Raw genomic sequence first — 15,841 nt, forward strand, 5'->3', positions numbered from 1 at the left:
TGGGCCCCAAGCACTTGCACCACCCGAGCACCACCTAAATCTTCCACGAGGATGATTCCTACCCAAACCTGCTTCCAGGCGGCACGGATAGACACCCAGGGGAGGTAACTAGTCGTAAAATACAAGTACGATGGTGTAGTGATGAGAGGAGTGCTCCATTCCAACAATAGAAATGAGCCCCAAGCACTTGCATCGCCTAAACCCTCCACGAGAATGCTTCCTATTCAAACGTGCTTCCAAGCGGATAGACACCCAATGGCGGAAACTATACGTAGGCGTTTTTATAGGAACAAAGAAGAAAAAAATTTACATGATAAAGCTCAAGGATAAACCTCAAGTTTTATCTCTAGTGAGGACTCTAGATAGTGGGCCAAAAGGGGTGTTTGAGAGGACGAGCCATCGTTTATATAGGACCCTCCAAACTTGGGCGTCTCTCTAAAAATCTGGAGGGAATTTTGAGCCCACCGGCGGGCTACGAACGGGGCTCGTCAGGAAAATCAAATATCCCATCAGGGTGAATAGGAACTCTCGTTTTCAGTAGGTCTATGTGAATCTAATGTTATTAACACTCTCATGGGCTGTTAATAAGTTATTACCACTTCACACTTCACGTGAAGACATTGTTGGGCAAAAGAAAAAGTGGGACACTTCTATAGATGTTTAGCCCAAGAGCGTTCAAACTTCAACCTCAACACCAAAATGTATACAAAAACCACTCTTAGTAGAACCCAACCAAAAGGGCTATGCTGCCTTGGGAATTTACAAGCACACGGCCACCCAAAGAACCATAGCAGATAGGATCAAAACCCTGTCAAAGCACCAATTTACAACACACACTGACCAATGCATATGAAGACAAGGGCCTCCCCTTTCACAATTGAACATCACAAACCCACAATTTCAACATTAACTCCACAATTCATAGATACGTGCCCTCCCAATTTGTTTGCACACAATTTTTCACTAGGCTACCATAGCCATAACACTGCAAAGAACTAGTCGTAATTCGAAGAGCACAAATCCAATTGGGGCACTCTAAAGCTTGGAAGAAAGCTTGAAAAATTTGAGGGGATTTTGAACAAACTAGCATATAAGTCTTCTGAAAGACAATAGTCTATGGAGCTCTTGATTTGTGTAGTGGATCCATGCATTGAGGAATGTAATGCCAAGAGATTGGGAGCTACCTTTTGAGGTGAAGGAAATTATATGGGCCCTCAAGAAATTGGGCAATGATAAATGAAAGGGCGGTGGTAATGCATGTGCTAGTCTCCACCCAACCGTGCTATCTTATGGTCTCCCCCTAGCGTATACATTGTCAGGCCGTGCTGGTGACCTTGCCCATAGGACCCATGTTCTTACATTACCCCCCCCCCCCCCCCCCCCCCCCCCCCCCCCTGGAGAATCCTTTTCGTCCTCAAAAACGAACGTAGGAAAACGTTTCTTAAGTGCGGAGACATTCTCCCATTTAGAACCTTCTTCAGGTCTATCTAGTTATTTTACCAACACTTGTCTTCTGACATGATGCCTGGTGTGAAGCTCATGAGAATCCAAAATCTTTTCGGGCTCATGAGGAATGCTTGGCGGTTCAATAAGGTCAACTAACACACGTGTGTCAATGACGTTATCATTCTGTCCTAGCTGTTTTTATAAACGACTAACATGAAAAACAAGATGAACTCGTGAGTGCTCTGGGAGAGCTAACTTATAGGCCACTTGACCTATGCGTTTGAGAATGGTAAACAGTCCACAATAGCGTGGTGAAAGTTTAGTAACTTTTCCCATCTTCATACTTTTTGAATGCTCCGGAATTTTGAGGAAAACCTTGTCTCCTTCTTCGAAAGTAGCAAGACGACGATGCTCATCTGCGTACTTCTTATATCAATCTTGAGCTTGCTTAACATTCTATCGAGCATCTCGAAGCATGTCAAATGGTCTTGGAGAAAATCCTTTGCTTGTTGTATCTTCTCCTTAGCCAATTGGCCCCACCGTAATGGGTGATCTAGGTTCAAATCCATATAAAAGCATAAATGGACTAAACCCTGTAGTCACATGCTTTGAACTATTATAAGCAAATTCCAATATATGTAAGTAGTCTTCCCAATTGGTTAGCTTCTTGCTAACGTATGCTCGTAGCATATCCTCTAGCACTTGATTAATTCTTTCTATTTGACCATCCGTTTTTGCATGATCAGCCGTACTTAGATTAAGTTTAGTTTCCAACTTTTGGAACATGGCTCTCTAGAAGTGATTATTAAATTTTTGATCTCTGTCACTAATGATACTAGCTGGAAGACCATAGAGTTTATATATATGCTCTACAAATCGACGTGCTAATTTTGATGTCTTAACCGTAGTCTTAGTGGGAATATATCGACCCATCTTTGTGAGACGGTCTACAATTATCCAAATGGCATCATGGCCACGATTTGTAGTAGGTAGTCCTACTACAAAATCCATACAGATACTCTCCCACTTACCTTGTGGAAACCTTAAAGGATGTAAAAGGCCACCTACCTTGAGGCGGTCTTCCTTATTAACTTGGCACTGTTGGCAGTTTAGTATGTACTCTTGAACATCATGATGTAGGCTTGGCCAATAAAATTTCCGTTGAACTAAGGAATACGTCTTATGAATACCTGGGTGACTAGCACTTGGACTATCGTGACACTCAAATAAGATTTGGCGCCTAATGTATGAGTCCTTCGGCACACATACTCTACCTTTGTGGAGTAAGTAGCCATCATCAATGGAAAAATTTTTCCATCGCTTAAGCTCTTCCTGAGTAGGGGGTGGAGCTCTGTGTGTTGGAGTTTCTATCTGTGCGTGTAGAGACATGTTGATCCAGCTGTTCAAAGACATGTGAGTGCAAGGGATCCCTTTTTAAAATTGCACTCCACACTTTAGCATATGATTGATCTTGTGCACACTTGCCACGTAATGACTCCAAAAATCCACTCTTTAGTTCCATGAAAGCAAGTGAATTAATCTGAGGCATACGACTTAGTGCATCCGCTACTACATTATATCGTCCCTTGCGATATCGTAGCTTACAATCATAATCTTGAAGGATTTCTGCCCATCTAGCTTTACATCCCTTCAAGTCTGTTTGAGTAATAAACCATTTGATACTCTCATGGTCAAAAACTACTTCAAACTCGGCACCATATAAATAGTGTCGCCAATTTTGTAAAGCGTCACTTATGGCATAGATCTCTCTCTCATAAACATAATACTTCTGTTGAGCTCTATCTAACTTTTTACTTTCAAAGGCTATAGGCCTTCCCTCCTAGAGAAGTACTGCTACAGACGGATGCGTAGAGAGCCCTGCAAAATACTCAAAATAGCACATAGCCAGAGATAAACGAATAAATCTGCGTACCTGCCGACTCGCACAAATCCATAATCGAGCACAACACGAGCAGAGAGAGACAAAGAGCGAGATAGAGCGAGAGAGCACGTGCACGTGTACCTCCTAGAGTGAAGTGCTACGCCGGCACGGCAAGAGAGAAGGGAGGAGAGGAGAGAAGAAGTAGTGTTAGTCCCAAAGCTTCAAGTAATATTATATGTGGTCTAAGCGTCTTAGCTATTCTCGGTACTACTCAAGCTGGAAGAGTTGAGCATATTTACGTTGTGTCGCTCATGCTGGTATAGGTGAGCAAAAGAGTCGAAGTCTAAGTACTTAAGTCTGGTGAAGTGAAGGAGAAGGCACTCACATACTGAGCACAGTGAGATACGAGTGGAGAAACTTCTACATCGAAAACCCTTCTTGGAATGGTGGAAGCTATTGAGACATCTTTTGATGTCACATGTGCTACATTTATTCCTCGAAGCACCCATCATCTCCTTCTTTCACATTGCATGCTTTTGTTGACAAATTTCTCGTATGCATATAGAGTGTCCCATAATTGGTACTTGCATCAGGCACTCTTTTCGTGTTTCACCCAAGCACTCACCCTTCATGAACATGTACTTCACGTTCAACTGCTCAACTCCAATAAGAGCGTATACCCCATGGCCTCATGCCTGGCATGCAACCATGCATCCCCGGATTGCATGGTCATGACAAAAAATTCTGATTTTTTTCGCTCTGGTAAGCAGCTCTTGCCGACGCAATTGGTGACGACAAATCAGCACCGTCTAGTACGCGACGGAACCTACTTGGTAAGACCATGGTTTAGGCCGTGACAAAATTTTCCAAGGTCTTAGACAAGGGAAGCTTGGCGGACAATGTTATGCGCCATGCTCGATGTTTCTAGCTGCGACATCAATGGTGATGCATCTCTTGCATCCAAGACGACGAGACGACAATACTGATGTAGCTTTCGGATGCGTGACTACACTTCATCTCTGATCATCAAAAGTAAGTGCATCCATAATCAAAGCTTGTACCACGCATAAGGTGCTTCTGTGATTAGCATCAGCATGACAAGCACAACTGTCCTCCATCCTGAGTACGATCTGGCATGCACGAAATGTCTTGGAAAATTATCGTGCTTGACATAGCACAATGGATAGGCCGGATGTTTACAGTCAATCTGGATTTGCACATAGCTTTTACATGCTTGGACAAACAATTTCGGGTACACTTTGTCGATGCATTACAATGCTTTTACTCCCTTGTTATCCGCATAACTTGATCTACAATTACTTGTTGTATCTCTACATAAAGTAATATATGAGAATCACAAAATAACCTTTACATGCAACAGATATGAGTGCAATTTAGGCACTCCAAGCATGTTGTTTTAAGCATTACAATTTTGTTGGCATCGAACCAATGCTTAACTTGCCAACTTGGATTCAAGCATGGCTTGAGTACCTATCGCCCTTATTTGAAGCATGGCTTGTCAGTGCTTTGATTTGCTGCAGACGCATAACAGATTTTCCTCTCAAGGAGATTGGCACATCCTATTGCTAGACTTGATGCAGGGAACACATTGCTCGACATGGCCAAATCTTTATCACTGTTTCTAGAAGCTCATAGAGGATGCTTGCCCCACAACATTGGCTAATTTCCGTTGAAATTGCTCGACAAGGTCGATTCTTTTTTGTCATGATATCGGTATATCAACAGCCGCCTCAGTTGGCTATCAGCAAGGCTTCAATTTAAGGGAAGCAAGACCTCCATTTTGGCCTCTTGTATTGAGATTTCCCGTTCCGCTTATGCTATGAGCATAACAACTTGGAGGAATTTGTCAGTTTGTTTGCGTGTTATTTCATTACATGCAAAGATGGTATATATGATATACACGACACCTCTCATTTGCACAATAGCAATGGAAATGAGACATCTTTCAGCGAGTTCGTCCTTCAGAATTTCAAGACAACTGGTTACAACAGGATGACCAGGCTAGACAATTTTAAGTTTTGCTTGTTTTTCCACATTTTCACATTTCTTTTGGAAAATATTGTATGTTGTGCAACAAAAAGTGCTTTGACAGTTTCACGTGAAGCAAGGCTTCTAACGTGTACACTGATACATCCCATTGACTTCAAATCAAGGACATTGGTATACACGTTCACAGAAGTGGTAAAATACGAATATCTGCTCCCATTTTATATGTGGAAACATCAAGTTAGGATGTCTCCCTATCAGAGCAGGCTACTGTGCAAGGCACTTTGGTTTGGCAACTCTGTCTAGGACACGATAAGTGATGGATTGTTTAGCATGATTTTTGGTTGCTGTCAACACACAACAACACTAAAAGGAACCTAAAAATAGGACTTATTTTACAGGCAAAGTGCCCTATTTAAGTCATCCTCGTATCGTCACGACCCCTACAAGATCGATGGGTCAAGATGTGACTTGTGTTTTTTTGTTACATCTCTCGATGAGAGCGTTATATAGCCAGATTGTTGCATGCTTATAGGATAAGATGCACGCTACGCATAAGATGCACACGAGAATGAGCGCAATATATACAAGGTAGTAACTTAAGGAAAGTTCCTCAACCCAGCATTCTCTCTCTCTCTATTTCTTATTTCTCTTGAAGAATAATGAAAACTTTTTAACAATCTTTTGATACCTGTTTTGTTTGGGAGTCAGCCTGAGCCAAGGTACTCTAACTCTCAGCTAGAAATTAAGCATGACGCCCTCTACATTAGTCTTCATCGTTTCGTCGATTGAACACTAATTGACATAAGGGCTATGAGCCACACACACGTTGGCTAAGAGTCATTGTCAGATCTCGGGTATGACCCAACTGTTGGCATCCCTTGGGTGATTGTTCTTAAGATTGAACAGATCTACCCAGTGGAGTACGCATTGGCGTTAATGGATAAGCCGGAGTCTTGTCATTACGGATGTTTAGGGTGTCATTTTTGCACTACATGTTTGCAGTGCGACGTTCCAGTTGAGTTTTTGATAACCATAAACTCACATTAGCTAATCCCTACCATGGAGTCTAGATGCAACAAACCGTTGCGACAGCATGGCTGTCCATAAGAGCTAGGAATTTCACTTGCATGGATCCCCTACTCTCTCTATAGCAGTATGAGTGTCTATGGATGCATAGTTTTTGGGGTAAGACCCAGCGGGTGCTTACTAAATAACCCCATAGGCATTGAGGATCACAGCTTGATCTATTCCCGTTATACTTTCAAGGAAAGAATTCCGCAATCTACCACGCGGTAGCGAACAAATTCAAATTTTCATGTTGATTCCCATCATTCTGTACACGGTTAACTATGTTGGCTACCGTTACCTGCTAGTTGAGCAGTTTCTACACATGGTCTTTCCAAGGGTTTGACTACGTAGATTCTACGGGTTTGGATTGCGAAGGCAACACCCAGGGTTTCCAGTGCAATGTTGCTTGGTTTTTTCTTAGGTGGGCGACGTGCTCCTCTGCATTTGAATACGGGTAAGTGACCATTAAGTTCAAATCTCCAGGTACGCATCTATTGATTTGGTGTTACTCCATTTTTTAGTATGCTTTACTTGGTTTCTTCAAGTCGTATAAATCTGCTTGAATATTTCTGAGCCGTGCCAAGGGCATGTCAGAACAAAGTATTTTGGGCCGTAGTGTCCAATATATATTATGCTATTATGAACCCACTTGTCGGGTTCGATTTGGCACATGTTGTCACATGGGATACAACATGGTCTAGGAACTCAAGGAGTTCAGTTTAGCCAATGTGGAGCAATGATAATGAGGGTCCCTCTCACTCTTGTCGCGGAATGTTTCACAGCTACCTTCACACACAAGTACATCTTGTACTTGATGGATGTCGCCTTTTCGGACATCCTTATTTGAGACATATTCCACATGTGGAGAATATGAGTCTCTGGGACTAACAATGGCGCCAAATTCCTAATGATGTGTCACGACGAGGTCCCTACGTGCTAGTTGCATCCGTTTATTAGACCATTTGGATCACACCGTATCAAGAACAATTTCAGTGGCCAGAAATTGTCGGGTTCTAAGTACATACTTGTTCCGATTACAAGTGTTGTGAAACCACCTTAACGGAGGGTCGTTTTTACATATAGCCAAGTATGTTATATTCATGAGAATGTCTCATGGTTGGTACCTAGGTGTGACCGTGTGTACCATGGAGTCTCATCATGGAATTGCGGTTCGGATATGTTTGTGTTAAATGCATGCACACTAGGTGTTATGGGCCCTAGTGTTTAACACACATTTATTTGGAGCGGCATGCGAATTCATGGACTTTATTCTTCTGCACCCTTTTGCACTGCCCGTGCAATCTTTCTTGCAGATTTAGTATGAGTTTACACCCTGCCATACAAGGTATTGGCTCAGGATGGGTATCTATGGTTGGATGGTCTAAACTCTATGAGCTTACTCCAGTTCAGCCCGCTTTCAACCTAGTTGGTTGTCTCCCTCCATACCACATATATGGCTAAATACTCAATGGTTGAGTCATAGTTTATTGTCAGTCGTGGAAGACTATCTATAAGTGGTTGCAGGAAAGCACCTCACTCTTACTGCTGCTATTCAAGGACTTAATAGGTGTGCTGACAAAGTTTCATATGTCAAGGACTTAATAGGTGTGCTGACAAAGTTTCATATGTCAAGGACTTAATAGGTGTGCTGACAAAGTATGTTGGCAGGTAACCTTCATTAGTGGTGAACATGTAGTTCTGTGTGTTCCAAAATGTTGAGAATCTGATATAAGGACACACCCTATTCTACTTTTTAGTAGCTATGAGATTTTTAAGATACTCACGCGAGTTGGAAATCTAGCTCACAACTTCATGGAAAGTTGCACCAAGGTTTTTGCGCCAAGGTTTTCTTGCATTATTCCAGTACCTTCAGAAGATTTGAAAATTGGTTATGCCTTTGGACAACTCTTAGTTTTGGTTACTCCTTTACAGTACACAAGTGAGTTGTAAAAGGAGTTACCATTTAGACCCAAGTGCTTGCAAAAGGGCAACAATGTTGAAAATCAAGATGTTGCTCTTGATTTCATTGAACCTCCTCATTGCATCAAGTATCAGTTGGCTCGCATATGGGATGCCAACATGGAAAACATCAGTGTTCTTACGAAGATACTACCACTTGTGTTTTCGAGGATGAAAATGCTTCTCCAAGGGGGGAGTAATGTCAGGACAAGGATCCTAAGCCTATGGGGTCAGGGACCTGAGCTAGGGGCTCGGATTGGACCAGTGTGGATTGACGATCCATATGATGGCTAGGTCTAGGAGCTGGTCTATACATAGGGTGGTAGGGCGGTGGATTCGGTATCACAATCTCCATTGATCCTGCAGCGGTTCATAAGCGTACATAGTTGAGCAGGAGAACCAAACTCAACCACAGTCCATGAAGGAGAAATTGGAATTACAAGTATGAGACCAGATTGACACAATCCTCAATGATCTAATCCAATGCCTAGGTATTAAAATGAAACAAAGAAAGGTGAAAAATTGAAATTAAAAGGTTAAGAATGTGAGATGAAAATCATTGTTGTCGTCAATTCTCGTGGATGCCCGACATCTCAGAAAGTATTGGAGTGGTCGCTTAAGAGCGTCCTCAATGTCCGCTGCTGTAAGGAGTCATATGGGGAGAGAGAGTGAAATGAAATGAAATGAAATGTTATATTACCAGTCTTCCAAAGGGCTATGGGACCAAACTAATATAATCCTTATAAATCTAATACAATGTCTAGGTGTAAAATTAAAATGAAGTATAGTGAAGCACTATTAAAAGGGAACTAAAACTAAAAAGGTCAAATTTTTAGAGTAAAATAATAATCATCATCCTCGTGCCGAGGATGTCGGACAGCGGCCCTTGTCTGTGAAAGGATTGCAGCCGTCCTTGAAAAGCTTTGTCAATGTCTATTTCTGCAAATAGTCGCACACACACACACACACACACACACACACACACACACACACACACACACACACACACACACACACACACACACACACACACACACACACACACACACACACACACAGAGTCGAGGAGCCGTTTACTTCGACTTCGAGGGAAAGGGGGGGAATAATTTTGCAAATGTTGTTTAGGTTCTAGCTTCTACTACAATTTGCAAAATGTGGGCTATGGGGTCCGCAAACTTGGCCTTTGTGGGTTGAAACTCCGGTGCACATGGCAGTGACTTGAGCCAAGCTGCCACTGCAAAAGCTTCCGCCATGAGCTGCAACCTTAGCAGGTAGCAGCGATGGGGCAGCTAGTCGATGAGAAGAAGAAGGCATGGAGTTAGCGGATAGAGATTAGTAGTGTGCCAAACTTTATCTCTATCTCCCTCAACCTTTGCCCGATTTTCTTGAGTTGTAGCATTTCAAAAACAAAAGGACCATCCCCTACATGATGTGTTCACATTTCCTACTCACGTAGAGACCTACACCTAATTCAGCCTCAATAGTGGGGATCCCTGCTAGTAAAGAGAAACCATGAACCGGTATTCCAAGAAAGGAAATTCCTTGGAGAGCTTGAATGCACTACATAAATATGGCTCAGAGGGAAAGCTAAAAATTCAGAGAGCTGACCAAAGTTCCACGTTCGTAGCCAAAAACAAGATCCAGCCCATGACCAAATGTTCCACGATCATAGCAACGCGTGCATGTGTGTGTGTGTGTGTGTGTGTGTGTGTGTGTGTGTGTGTGTGTGTGTGTGTGTGTGTGTGTGTGTGTGTGTGTGTGTGTCTGCGTGGTTTCGCAGGCTACAAAGAGTGGACATTGCATGCTACCAATGAGAGAAAGAAGAAAGTAAATATTAAAATAGTGGGTGGTTGCTGTAGCTCGTGCACTGTCAACCACAAATGAGGGAGAGAAATAATGAAGCGTACGAAGGATGTAGTGTGAGAGAGAGCGCAAGAGCTGGTGCATGTGCTTTCATGGCTAGAGCTCTATGCCGGTTGGTGGCTACTGCTGGGGCACAGGGGGCTCACTGCAGTTCATTTCCATGCATGCAATCTGATAACAACACCACTTGCCTATTGGTTTGTGGACGTGCAGTAGTGCGTGTGAGATGGTTTGTAGTTGATTTGGTGGGTCTTGGAGCCATGCAAGTTGTGAGGTGGGTGGGAGATGAGTGATTTTTAGCTGGAGTGTTGCATACTCAATCTGCGGTACACCACACCATCTATGACAATGGCACCGTCAAGAACGCTCATCAGTACCAGAGAATTAGTGTTGTTTGGGAATACAAAGCGTCGGGCAGCATGAGTTTGGCATGCACAATTGACTAGCTCAGTCAACTACCCTTCGCCATCCTGTGTGTGAGCGTCGTCCTATGGCCTTGTTTGTTTGTGCCAAACCTAGCAAGCTTATAAGTTGCAGGGTTGCAGCTCATCTGGTCATATTAAGCTGGTGAATAACTGGTGATGGAATTGTGAGATTGCCTTTTTTAGCGGGCCTTGTTGAGTCACGACTGCTATTGGGCACTATAATATTTCTGAAAACATATCAGCCTACCTTGTGTTGTCAAGATGGAAAGGAATGGCCTTGTTTCATTATGTTAGTTTTTATGGCTAGCACCCCTTCATGCAATTATGTGCGTGCAACAGGCAATTATGTGCATGCCTCTCAAAATATTTTACTGCATTTTCACCAACTCCGACACAGGCTAGAAACACCTGCTAGAAACAAGCTCATTACGCCTACCTTATAGGAGGAGGCATTGTTATCATCAATGAGTGTTGTAGTGATTTGAGCAATAGCGAGCATCGACCTCTTCTTTTATATATAAATAGAAATTAGGTTTAAGAAAAAAGGTTCAGCCTTTTGTTACTATGAAAGATTGTTATTTCTACTTTCTATTCAGATATCTTACACTAATCATAGATTAATGAAAAATTATGTTGAGATCTTTGAAAAGATTTCCACAACAGACAGAAAAAAAATGATAAAATTAAGTGGAATAAATTTTTTTTTTGTGTAGTTGCACTTATCTCAAGTGCAAAAATCGCAAAGATCCAATTTTTCTCGGATGCCAAGTCGTGAATCTCTCTGGTTGTTTATTACCAAGAGCGTAGCCTTGTGCTCTGATACCACTGTTACAGACGGATACGTAGAGAGCCCTACAAAATACTCAAAATAGCACATAGGAAGACATAAACGAATAAATCTACGTACCTGCCGACTCGCACAAATCCATAATTGAGCACAACACGAGCAGAGAGAGACAGAGAGCGAGATAGAGTGAGAGAGCATGTGCAAGTGCACCTCCTAGAGCAAAGTGCTACACCAGCACGACAAGAGAGAAGGAAGGCGAGGAGAGAAGAAGTACACAGACACTAGGTGCAATCTCCCCCTGTGCAAGAGTGACCATTTTCCTCTTGCACGTATTTGATTTATAGATTTCTTGATTGGTCAAATCGAGTACAAACTGGCCGCCCGGACATAAATAGCCAAAGATCATAAATAGCACTTGAATAATCAAATATACATAAAATATAATATCCTTCACCTAATCCATTATCCGCTGATCCTTTTGCCACTTGTCAGCTGCAATAAATGGATAAATATCAATTCCATAACAAGTACCGCACCAATGGTTTTATCACTAGCATCAGTCTCCACCACAAATGGCTTAAGTGGGTCGACAATTGCTAGGATGGGAGCAGTGGCTATAGCTACCTTGAGCTGTTCAAAACTATGTTTTTGGTCTTCTTCCCAAGAAAAGGTCTTACCTTTAAGTTGATCAGTCATAGGAACAATGATTTTGGCATAGTCACGGATATACTATCGATTAAAATCCAGTCATGCCTAAAAATATTTGAAGCTCCTCAATCGTGTTGGGATGTGGCCATCGAATAATGACAGCGACCTTGTCAGTGTCCATCTTGATGCCAGAATAAGAGATCACATGACCGAGGTAATGTATCTCTGATTTAAAGAAATCGCACTTGCATTGCTTAGCGTACAATCGTAGGTGTTCTAAGTGTTCATCTTCAATCTTACTGTAAATGAGAATGTCATCAAGGAAAACCACAACAAATTTTCCAAGATAGGGACGTAAGACACTATCCATGAGTGTCATAAATATAGTTGGAGCATTGATTAGACCAAAAGGCATAACCAAAGATTCAAAATGCTCGAACTGTGTTCTAAAGGTAGTTTTGGAAAAGGATACGCAACTGGTGGTATCCTGAACAAAGATCTATCTTTATATAGTAACTTGCCCCATAGAGTTGATCAAACAACTCATCTACTCTTGGCACATGATACTTGTTCTTGATGGTTATGGCATTTAATCCGCGATAATCTACGCACATGCGCATAGTACCATCTTTTGTTTTTACCAATAGAATTGGTGATGCCCAAGGCGAAGTGCTAGGTCTAATGAAACCACAGGCGAGGTAGTCAGCTAAATGACTCTCAACCTCCTTGTCTTCTTTAGCACTCATACGATAAGGTGGTTTACTCACCGGTTTAGTGCCTGGCAAGACATCTATGCCATGCTGCACATCATGTGTAGGGGGTAAACCCGGTGGTAAATCACTTGAGAACACATCACTATACTCCGTGAGTAAGTGAGTCAAATTTTGCCGTGCAAAAGGAGAAAGTTAACTAGAGTTATGCTGGGATGGAGAATCTTGCAATTCCTGTAATGTTTTTTTTACAACAGCTGCACATTGCTCTATAGAATTAAAATTGAGAGAACTTTGCTCATTAGATTTCTTAACACTTTGTTTATCAGTAGAATTCATTGCACTTTGCATACCATTACTAGAATTCACCGCACTTTGCTCTTGAGAATTCACAAGACTTGGAGACAAGTAGTAACACAAAAAGACTTCATCTATTAAATCTGCTTTCTACAAAATATAAAGCTCGGCTGTACATATAAGAGGTGTAGATGGTATATTTTTCTCATAAGCAAAAGCACATGTTTACCATTGGCTATAAAGGATAAGGAGTTGTGTTCATAACTAGTGTGTAATGTGTTTCCTAAACCATGCAGCGCCCACTCCCGTCCTAAATCTACATCAGTACGGTCCATGTTCATAACTTGGAAGTCAAGGGTCATCGTATGATCTTGAACAATAAGCTCAACCCCTTGAACTACCGTGTCCCATACTTCTTTATCATTCCCAGACATCTGCTCCACCACATACTTGGGAGAGCAGGGAGTCTGTGTAAGCTTCAATTTCTTGACTAGATTATAGTTCAAGAAGTTATGAGTTGCACCATCATCCACTAAAATACGAACACGTTGTCCATTAATAGTGCCATGCATGTGAATCAAATCATGGGGGCCAAAGGTGGGTTGCCACATTGAAGCAGGCACACAACACTTGTGCTTTTCTTCCATATGAACAACCTCTACAACACAATATTTAGGAGATGAATCTAATGTGAGGCGTTGCACTGTGTGCATGGCCTTTTCTTTGCCTTGCAAAAGAGGACAATCTTTCTTGTTATGTTGGTCCAAAAGACATCTAAAACAAAAATTGTGTTTCTTTGCACACTCAAAATCAGCAGTGTTGAGAGACCCACATGGAGTATCTCGTGATTGCTTAGGCTTCTTAGCCTCTTGTGGGCGTGGAGAGGTAGATTGTCTCTTATTCCTTTTGGAACATGTGGGAGATCTACCACGCCATTGGCTCTTAGCCACATTTCTCTTAGCAAAATTAGTCTTAGTATAGGGAACATTTCCTTTCCTCTCTTGGTCATCATCATATCTTTGGGCATGACTGATGGCTTCTTCCAAAGTTTTTGGATGTTGGGTCTTGACACGAAGACGATAGTCTTTGGTCAAGACCCCTATTAAAACCCCGTATCTTTTGGAATTCATCTAGACCTTCTAGTTTTAATATGATTTCCCGATACTTTGAAAGGTACTATGTGAGAGAGGCCAGACATGTGGCATGCATCCCATGCTAACCAATTCTTATCTTCTTCATTGGAGTCCAAAAACTCTTTGGAGAAAGAAGCTTGAAACGCAGCCCAAGTCAGAGGACGAGCATCTATTGGAAATGTCATCCACCACTTATAGGCCTTGCCTTTAAGAGATAGACTTGTTTCCACAACCGTCTTTATATCTGGGGTGTGTCTCAATCGATGAATATCACTCCATTTGTGTAAGAACGTATTGACTGCATCCTTGTTGCAATCACGCTCTTCCCCGTGAAATTCAGTAATGGTGATATTCTTAAGTAATGCATTGCTACCTTCTGCATCTTCTGCAGCATTTGTCTCTTGGACTCCTTGAGTCGTGCGAGCTTGGTTCCCTTGAATCGTGCCACTTGTGGCTCCTTGAGTCGTCTGTGAATTCATAAATTTCACAAGTAACTCCGTAAGATTGGTAACATTTGCATTAAGCGCAGAGAGGTTGCGTTCAAGTACGCTTTGGCAATTTTCCAAAGTCTTGAAAGCAACCATATCTACAAGGCCATGATCTCCTAGATCATCGTCATCATGCATATTAGTGTCAGTCGTACTCGTGGTGCCCTGATTTTGATCTACGTGCTCCAAATCAAACGTGTGTGTAGGTGAGATATCCTCATTGGCCATGGTAAACACACACTAATGCAAAGACAGAAAAAAAAATGACAACTTGTACCTTGTGAAATTGAAGTCTTTGTGTTTTGTATGGTCCGCGATTTGTGTTGCTTGCATGCGAACCTCGCCTTGCAGGAATTTGAGCGCTTCACTTGTCGTTCATTGTAAGAACACCTTTGTTGATTCTTCACAAAAACCCATCGTTTTTGTAAAGGCTTTTGTTCACTTTGAAGCTACCTCCTTGAGGAAAAAGAATTTTTGGAGGAAAACTTGCCTTCCTCCAAGAAGTGAAAAGGAAGGGTGAAGCTACTTCCTTGAAGTTTGAAGATTTCTCTTACCTTCTAGTTTTCCTTTCACACGGGTGGGCTATCTTTCCTTGTTATACACAACAAGGGTCAATAGCTTGATGGTAAAGTGTTGGCCTCTTACCCTCATGGGGTGGGTTCAACCCTCCTTCATGCAAGGGTTAAGCGGGCCTTCCTACACGTGCAGCCAACGGAAGACTTCAGAGCCTCGGTGCATCGTGTTGCCGATCAAGTTTGCCTTGGTCGTGCGTTGTGGAGGGCGTAGATGGGGCGGCCGTAGTCGGCTGTCACTGTCTATCCACGCGTTGCGCACAAGAAAGTGTGCCTGTCTTCTTTTGCTGCATAGCAAAGACGTCGCTGTCTGCAAAACGTGGGGGAGAAGTAGAACGTCGCACGCACATGCAACCCGCTTTTTGTCTCCTCCCAAAAAATAGCTTTGATACCAGTGAAAGGGCGGTGGTAATGTGTGTGCCCAGGGCAGTCACTTATCAAAAGATCCCTATATCACGTGCGTTCAAAAGGTAATTAATAATACCCCAATATACATACTATACTTACACTGTGAGCCTATTTAAAAAACCCCCAACCCCCTCTAATGTATACA

Source organism: Adiantum capillus-veneris, chromosome 10 (genome assembly GCF_014529385.1).
Source record: "Adiantum capillus-veneris isolate H3 chromosome 10, ASM1452938v2, whole genome shotgun sequence".
Lineage (NCBI taxonomy): Eukaryota > Viridiplantae > Streptophyta > Polypodiopsida > Polypodiales > Pteridaceae > Adiantum > Adiantum capillus-veneris.